The following is an 8,896-nucleotide window of genomic DNA, read 5'->3' on the forward strand; positions in this document are numbered from 1 at the left end:
TTCCAAATTTTTTTTGATTGAAAAGCTAAGGAAGACCGGTGGAAAACCAAAACGTCAAAAAAACTCAAAAAAACCATTTAAAAAGCCGAAAACGCGTGCGGAAAAATAAAAAAATAAAATCCGAAGGAAGTGCCTAGAGCGCGACACGTGGCGAATGGCTGAGAGCGCGCCAAGTGGTGCTGATCGTTGCGAGGCTCCCGAAGGAGCGCTCGTTAACTAGTTGCTCTCCAAGTTTGGTCCCGATCAAATTTTTTACATACTGCTGATAGCAATAGTTTAGGTTCTGATCTCTCACGTGTGTGGGGTTTTGGGATTCCTTAAGCAAGGTTCCTGAACTGGTTTATTTTATTTTCTGGTTTTCTTTCTTTTTAATTTTTCTTTAATATTTTCTACTTTTTTCATTTATAATTTTTGGAACAATCCGCCGCCTCGACACATTCCCCGGCATCGTCCCACACAGAACAATAGCAGACAGTTAGGGAACCCAAGAAAGGAGGAGCGAGCTAAAGAAGGACTATTACTACCACCGAACCCAAGGCAAAGCGAAAGAAGGTAAACCGAACCACAGCTACCTATGAGTTCAGAGTGGCCAAGAGGATGAATAGGTTATTCTAATGACCATAGGAAGATTTTCATAAAAATATTAAATTTGAATTTTCATCAATTGTTCACGTTTTTCAACTAATATACAAAATCTTCCAATTTTTCTAAATTTAATAAATTTATTTGTTTCAAAAAATTATAATTTAAGCAAATGATCATCTTTTATTTAAAAAAACTGTTAACAATTTCAAATAATGTTCTTATTTTCGGAAAATGTTCTTAATTTTCAATATTTTGTTCACAATGTGAAATAATATTTCTGGATTCACGAATATTTTTCAAATTCATGAAATTTTTGTATTTCATGAACATTCCTGAATGGGTGAACACCGTGATTATTTTTAGATAACCATGAATATTTATTGAATTAATGAATATTTTCAAATTTGTGAACCTTTGTTGAATTCACTTGCATTTTTAAAACTTTAGAATGTTTTTTCAAACTTATGATTTTATTAAAAAAAATTAAAAACCTCAAAAAAACTGTTATTTTTATGGTGTTTTTCCAAAACTTAATTGGTCAGTTCTTTTTTTTTGTGAAAGGACCGTGGCATTAAAAAAAGCACCGAACAGTATAAAGCACCTCAACAAAAATGAAAATCACAACGAAATCCTTAATAAGCCCTTCGTCTTCATCCCCCAGACTGTGTCGACGGCGCGTCGCCGTTGCCGCTCCTACCCGGGCCAGCCTGGCGTTGTTGGTTCCGGACGGGAAGTCGCCGAACGGGTCTGGAAGGTCACATCCATCCCGGAGAAGAAGAAGGAATAACCGTATATGAAGCTCCTTCACAATCCAGAAATCCCCACAACCAGAAGAAATTCTCGAGAACAACACCGCTCCCACAAGCTTCTCGACGTCGCTGCCAAGATGGGACTGTAGCCGGACAGACTTTATTGAACAAGGCGCTGCAACCACCATCTGAGCTATGCCGACGGGAGGCGGGGAGGATCCTAATCGCCAATGGGAGCTCTCAGGCGAAGAGGTACAGGACTGCGATTTAATTATCATTTCGAATGTTCAGGGGGATATAAGCTAGGTCATAGGGATTGGAAAGCCACACATGGCTACTCTGATCAGTAGAAGTAACTATGAGCCTCAATATTCGATTCACGACCTTGCAAGATGACAGCACAACTCGTGAAATTTGTCATAGTGGCATTAATTTCCCTTATGACTATGATGTGTGGACCTTGTGTTCCTTCCTTGACGCTCGCAACGATTAGCTTACGGGCGCACAAGAAAAAAAAATCTCACGTACGCTTGCTCGAGTTTACTCGTGGGCTTGCCCTGGCCCATTGACAGTAACAACAGCTAGCGACGGGATCTGGGAGAGGAGATCCTAGTCGGTAATTCCTAAACGGCGCCCTCAGCGCCCGTTTACAGCCATTTAGCAATCGGGCGCATACCCCTCAAGCAACTTGGGCTCGGCCCATCTTCTCATTTTTTTCCTTCTTTATTCCGCAAAAAGGGTAAACGGCGCCCTCAGCGCCCGTTTACAGCCATTTCGCAATCGGGCGCATACCCCTCAAGCAACTTGGGTTCGGCCCATCTTCTCATTTTTTTCCTTCTTTATTCCGCAAAAAAGGTAACGCCCGACAGGGATACGAACCCACGACGTCCTCACTGATTACGAGCACCACTAACCAACCCGCCATACATATCTGATGTGCCTAATTGCATCTTCTACTTTCTTTTGTTCTTTCCTCCTTTTTTTCTTGTTCCTTTCTTTTGAAGATTTAGTTCGTTTTTTTTCTTTTCTCTTTTGCAAAATGCGTGAACTATCTTTCAAAATCGATGAACTCTTGTTGAAAGTTGACGAACTATTTTCAAATTTGATGAATTTTTTTCAAATTCGATGAACTTTTTTGAATTTGATGAACTTTTTTTTAAAACTCGATGAACTTTTTTCAAACTTAATGAACTTTTTTTCAATTTCAATCAATTTTTTTTCAAACTCGCTGTTTTTTTGAAACTCGGCGAACTTCTTTCAAATTCAATGAAGTTTTTGTTTCTTTTTCGTGTATTTATACACAGTTCATTGCATATTTATATACAAAAATGTTCATCGTATATTTAATAAAATGTTCAACATATTTAAGAAAATGTTCATTGGGTATATTAAAATTGTTCAGCATATATTCACAACAATGTTAAATGCATATTTATACATTGTTCAGCGTATGTCACAAAAATGTTCAATGTGTATTTAAATATTTGTTCAGCATACATAAAAAAATGTTCAGTGTGTATTTAAAAACTATTCAGCATATATCACAAAATGTGCAATGTATATTTAAAAATCGTTCATCATTTGAAATTTCGACTTTTTTGTTCATTTTTGCAATAAATGTTGATATTTTTAAAAGTCTGGTCAACTAGTTCATTTTTTGTTCATTTAGTCGCTAGTTCCAAGTTGGTGTGGTGGTTAACCATACTCGTATGTTACAATTATGGCGCGAGTTGTTTCTTTTTGGCTTAAATTTTTCTGCGTTGCCTGCCAGCGAACGAAGTAATACTGGGCCGGCCCAGTAGAAGCACTTCGAGCGCCAGTAATCAAAACCGGCGCTGAGAGCGCCGGTTAGGACCTCCCGTCCTAGTCAGCTCTTTATGCGCTCTTTCTGGCACTCGCTAAGCTACAGAAACTGGTCGGCCCGTTTAACCACTAGTGAAGCACTTCCTCGATAGAAAAAAAGGTTCGTTGATCAACAGTTGACCAGTCAACCATTGATATTTGAAGAAAAGTAAAAAAATCAGAAAAATCGCAAAAAAAATCATGAGTTCGAGAAATGTTGAAGGATTTTTTTAAAAGTTCACAAACTTCGAAAAAATCATGAATGTTTAAAAAGTATCTCAATTTTGAAATAACTTTGTTGAATTTCTAAAAAAAGTTCACAAAAAATCGAAAAGATCTTCGATTTTGGAAAAAAAAGTTCAGAAATTTGAAAAAAAATCATCATGGTACAAAAAATATTTCATGGATTTTGAAAAATTTCACAAATTTTTAAAAAGTTCACCAATTTTGATAAAATGTTTACAAATTTGAAAGAAAATTCACCTATTTAAAAATCCTATGCGCACCTCCTTTTTTTTGCTTTTTAAAACCAAGGGCTTTCCGCTATCTGAGAAATAATATAAAGGGATAAAGAAGTGTTAGTCATAGGCGTTAACATGGCCTAGTGGTTACTGCTGTCTTCTCTTGGGCGGAAGCTATTTTTTACTGTACTAAATGGGCTGGCCCAGCAAGGAATGTGGTGCCGTTTAATTCGCCACCTGCGAGACCGGGCTTCCCTCAACAACAAAAAAAAAAAAAACCCTGCGAGACCGGGCCATGCACGCGACGGCACACGATCGGTGCCCCTAATTCGGTTCAGGGTAGTGCCGGGCACACACGAAACCGGGCCGTTCAGGATTCGCTAACCGGGCGAGGCAAGCAACGCCACACGATCGGTGCCCCCTAATTCAGTTCAGGAAACCGGGCCTAGCCAGCCAAGCCTATAAAATGGAGGAGGGCCTTGGGAGAGGAGGACCGGAACGTGGATTTTTCTTTTTCAAGAAAAAAGCCTACAAAGCTCTGTCTCTCTCTCAAAAAAAAAAAGAGGCGCACAACACAGCTCTCCAGATAATGTTTCTCCTCCTTAGCCTCCTCGTCGCCGGTGTGCTGGCCTCCGACAAGCCCGTCTGCCCGGCTCGCCAGTGCGGCAATGTGAAAATCCAGTATCCATTCTGGGTCGACATGGGCGACGCTTGGCACTGCGGTCATCCGAGCCTCCGCCTGGAATGCCGCGGCCGCACACCTATTCTGTGGCTGCCGTCGGGAGAATACGCCATCACCAACATCTTCTACGACGACACAGTCGACGGCGACCGGAGGGTCTCTCTGTTCGACCTAGGCGTCTTCTCACAACACAACAAAGCCTGCCCGTTCGTCGGCCGGAATCTCACCCTCCCGTCCGGCTCCCACCCGACGCTTTCACTCACCGCCAGCGACACCAACCTCACCTTCTTGGTGAACTGCTCCTACATCGACGACACCGCTGGAGCGGGACACCTCATCGACTGCCTCAACAGCGAGGAACGCAAGAGCACCTACGTGTTCCTTGGCGACTTCCTCCCGTACGACTACACCACCCAATGCGAGAAAGTCATCACAGTGCCGGTTCTGAGAACGTCTCTGCATGGCGGTACAACTACAAACCTGCTTCACGCCGTCGTCCCTGCGCTGAAAAAAGGCTTCGAGCTTAGGTGGTCGAGGCCGGCGGCGATGAGTGAGTGCGGGGGCTGCGAGAATGGCGGGGGTTTGTGCGTCCACAAGCGGGAGGCAGGGAAGAAGTCTTGGACGTTCACGTGTGTGACAAATGCTAGTGCCGCTCCATGGGCCGTCGCACTCAAATCTCTAGGTACGTACGTCAGTTATTCCTTCATAAACCCGCATGTTGTCACTATTGCTTGCTTTACTTTCGGCATTTAAAATTGATGCTTGAACTTGACGCAAACAGTCAATTTGATGGTTGGTGCTAGAACTTATGGTATGCATTGCACTGGTGCATCATCTTGGCTTTAGCGTGTAAATACGGTGAAAATTCCAGCCGTACACTGCCACGGTGCTGACGAGGCGTGATAGTGTGGTAGGAGACCCGTTGTCGATGACTGGATGGCCAAGAGGGGCCCTGCTGTCACTGGCTAGATGGCCAAATGGGCGCATCTGGCCGGTTATTTTTTGCGAACACCCCCTTGATTTTTTTCTTAGAAAAAAGCCCATGTAAACATATAACCCCTAAATCCCAATCTATGTGTATGACCGGATTCGAATCTTAAACTGTACAACACGGAAGAAATAACCACGGGGCTGGAGTAGAAGAGTAGCCGCGCTTTGCCGCGGCCGTTGATTTTTGCGTTGGCAGCTTATGACAGAGCATTGTAGTTAACCTGCATAATTAAGCATCTTCTACCAATTTTTTCAACAACAAGAAAGCATCATCTACCAAGAAGAAACAACAATGTGCAAAGTTAACCATCTTCTTGTTCAGAGCAATCTCCTCCCCTTCTTGTAGTTAAAATCTCTTTCCTTTTTTTCCTTTTCTTGTTAACCTCAGCGTTATTTTTTTTGTCCTGCTATACTTGATGTCATAGGTTTTTTGAAATATCGTTTCCTGCGTAACAGTACCAACTCATGATATCTTGTTTTTAGATGCTATAAAGTAAATAAGTTAGATATAGAAACACCAATGAACCACTAATTTTAGAACAATCATAAGCTGTTTCATTTCAGATATTTTTACTGATTCTCCCACGAGCTAACATCATGCATGGTGCATACGAAAGCAAGTAGGTATACGAAATTGGAGCGACCATGCCTCGCATCACGTTTCACGACAAGCGAGTAGGCTACGCCGCTCCTAAACAGATCAATATAAATTTAAACATGACTAAAAGAAACACATCATACAGACCATTGTGCTATCACCCGCATTAATCACGTAGAACTATCAAATCGTAAAAACTTTGAACTCAAAATTTATTTGGTATTTTTGGATGGTAAAGTCAGAGATTTTAGGTAGTAATAGAATATACCACCCCTACCACATAACTCTTTAGTGACCGGCGAAAATATATGTACACTTAACTAAATGCATGTTAAATTTTGAAAGCTTCATTCACTTGGTGACTATTTCTTATTTTGTGCAGTTAACAAAGAGGGTACTGTACTGAAGATTGCATTACCAATAATTGCTGGTCTTCTGATTCTCACATGTGCATCTTTTGTATGGGCATACAAGTTAAGAGGTAGAACAACTTTTCGTTTCAGTTTTTTAAGATGCATTGTCTATGACGTATTTGTAAGGCAATATTGATATGAAGGTATTCATCTTAGGTGAACGGAGAATCAGCAATATTCAGAACAATGCTACACGACAACCCTTGGACATATTCACGCTCAATGAACTTGAGATAAATATAGAGCTTTCGTCGGTTAGTTTTGAAGAGATCAGTACTGCAACAAATAATTTCTCAAACAACAACATGATTGGCAGAGGTGGTTTCGGAGTAGTTTATAAGGTAAGATGCCATTTCACGATAGTGATCTTGTTAGATTTTTTCCAATCTCATGTTCACTTCAAATTTAAGAATTATGTATTGATGTAGGGGATTTTCGGAAGCGGAAAGGAAGCCGCTGTAAAAAGACTCAGTAAGATTTCTAGGCAAGCGGCTGATGAGTTCAAAAATGAGGTGATCTTGGTCACCAAATTGAAACATAAGAATCTCGTTCGGCTTCTTGCCTATTGCGCTCACGAGGACGAGAAGTTGCTAGTCTACGAATACATGCATAATAAAAGTTTGGATGCCTTCCTTTTTGGTATGTCCTAACTTATGGTCATAACTCACAAAACATTTTTCTTTTCTTTTGAAGACTTCTTGCAAAACTTTCTTTGGTTTACTGAGTCTATTTCGCATTGGTCTTCGAAGACACTACAAGGAGATCCATACTTGATTCGCCAACCCGGTTCAAGGTAATTAAAGGGCTTGCAAGGGGGCTTCTTTATCTGCACCAAGATTCGAGGCTGACAATAATTCATAGAGATATCAAAGCAAGCAATGTCTTGCTAGATGCAAAAATGAACCCCAAAATAGCTGATTTTGGTATAGCAAAGATATTTGAGGGAAATGAGCCACAAGCAAAAACTACCCACATTGTCAGGACATTGTAAGTAATACATGAAACCAACTTATAGTTTGACATGGTAATTATTTAGCGGTCAAATAACTGAATTTTTTGAAAATGATTCAAACAGCGGTTACATGTCTCCTGAGTACCTGATGGAAGGTTTCTATTCCGTCAAGTCTGACACCTATAGCTTTGGTGTCCTACTATTGGAGATTATAAGCGGATTAAAGATTCGTTCAGTCCATGTCATAGCGGATGACTCACCAAGCCTTACGGCTTACGTAAGTACATAAAAAATCTCTATTTTCAATAACCCAAAGCATCATAATAACTTTATGATTTCATTGGTTTAGGCGTGGAAGTTATGGAAACATGGAAACGCGAGAGGATTGGTGGACTCCTCAATTGTGGAAAATTGTCCACTTGACATAGTCGTTAGATGCATTCAAATAGGTCTTCTGTGTGTTCAAGACTATCCAGATGATAGGCCATGCATGTCATCCACTGTCTCCATGTTGGAAAATGAAACAGTTCCGCTTCTTCCTCCGAAGGAACCTTTATACTTTCCACAACAGAACCATGGAACAGGAGACCACGGAGATAATGTGGGCATATCCGTGGATGACATTACTATCACCGAGGTAGAGGCACGCTAGATATGTACTTCCATTGATCTTTTATGTAAACATCTCTAGTTTGTACATTCATGTTCGTACAAATAAATGAATAGTTTATGAATACATTGGAATCCCCTGTGTTATTTTCATATATGGTTTCCTTATTTTGAGAACTTCAGCAGTAGTTTCTGCATCTGTTTTCACCTTGTCTAGTGGAAGAAGCTACTCGATCATATGTGGACCACTTATGCGGTTGTTTTTTCTTCTATGAAATTTGTGCTTGTGAACTTCCTATGTTAGTCATTCGGTATGAATTTCTGAATTGGTATTTTTGTATAAAGGATGGTAGAAGTTCATATTTTTCAGAGTTGGATAAAAGTGATGACTTGCTATTGATTAGGCTAGGTTTCCATGACTAATGCACATGACTATTCTTTTACTACAAAGTTGTGATGGCCCTGGGCACATGGGACTTAGACTTCCCTTTAACTTGGTCTGTAACCACATTTGTAGTAACTTGTTTATTGTTTTGCCCCCACAAAAATTAAAAATAACCTATTACTCTTTTTTACACTTGAGGGGTCCGGCCATCCTTGTTTTCACTGTGTAGTGTATTAAGATTGAAGATGATAGGTCCCAACACTGCTTAATTGGGTGCCGACTTTAGTCTCTAATGTTGACATCAGATTTTGGCACTGAAGAAAACATTATTAAAGTGACCTCAAACAAAGACGTGATCTACATGAAGAAGTTTTGCATTGTCGACATGAACATCTTTGAAGTCTTGGTCATCGCCATCCGATCTCATCTCGAGGGCCTAAGTTGTGTTGGAAGTACTAATATTTCATGTTTAGGTTACTGTTCGGATGATTACACCTACAAAACGACCTCATATGAGAAAACGGTTTACATGGTTGTCTTAGCCTTGCCAAAACGGTCGATTTTGATATAAAAATCGTTTTAATATGAGGTCGTATGCAAAAATTAAAGCCTGCTCAGTGTGACCCTACC

The 8,896-nt window shown here is 40.5% G+C and overlaps 1 pseudogene; it reads left to right on the plus strand.

Moving 5' to 3' along the window:
• Positions 1 to 4,381: 4,381 nt before the first annotated feature.
• Positions 4,382 to 7,924, plus strand: LOC119361318 (annotated as a pseudogene).
• The last annotated feature ends 972 nt before the right edge of the window (positions 7,925 to 8,896 follow it).

The sequence above is a fragment of the Triticum dicoccoides genome, chromosome 2B (genome assembly GCF_002162155.2).
Source record: "Triticum dicoccoides isolate Atlit2015 ecotype Zavitan chromosome 2B, WEW_v2.0, whole genome shotgun sequence".
Lineage (NCBI taxonomy): Eukaryota > Viridiplantae > Streptophyta > Magnoliopsida > Poales > Poaceae > Triticum > Triticum dicoccoides.